Source organism: Penaeus monodon, chromosome 23 (genome assembly GCF_015228065.2).
Source record: "Penaeus monodon isolate SGIC_2016 chromosome 23, NSTDA_Pmon_1, whole genome shotgun sequence".
In the NCBI taxonomy this organism is placed as follows: Eukaryota; Metazoa; Arthropoda; class Malacostraca; order Decapoda; family Penaeidae; genus Penaeus; species Penaeus monodon.
Window position 1 is genome coordinate 30708337 of NC_051408.1, and position 435 is coordinate 30708771.

A 435-nucleotide genomic window follows, 5' to 3' on the forward strand; every position below is an offset into this window, starting at 1 on the left:
CTCATCATTCTTTAAAACACAATAAGAAAAAGTATATACACCATAACACACGCTACTGAGAAAGAAATATTTACAGTGGCTTGGAAAGGAAAGTTCAGGGAAGTGTAAATACAGGGAATAATTTCAGATTTCGGCATGCACTGTACCTACTACAAGGTAGACAGTGCATGGTTTCGACAGATTAATGAATTCTATCTCACTGTTGCTCCAGATTGAAAGTAAAAATGTATTTGTTTTTTTAAATAACATACAATCAACGATATTTACTACATTAATTAAGTTTTTTTCTGATCACCTTGGTATAGATTCGATATACTGCTTAGCTAATTCTGTGTCATTTCTTAGAAAAAAGCCGTGCTTATAAGCTCATAGAAGAAATATGAAGATATTGTTGGAATATATGTGCGTATGCGTGTGTGGATGTGCGTTTGAGAA

General features: G+C 33.1%; 1 protein-coding gene across 1 annotated transcript in view; it reads left to right on the forward strand.

Moving 5' to 3' along the window:
• LOC119588208 overlaps positions 1-435 on the forward strand; it is a 4848-nt gene that overhangs the window by 1990 nt on the left and 2423 nt on the right. The gene's annotated exons all lie outside the window — the stretch shown is intronic.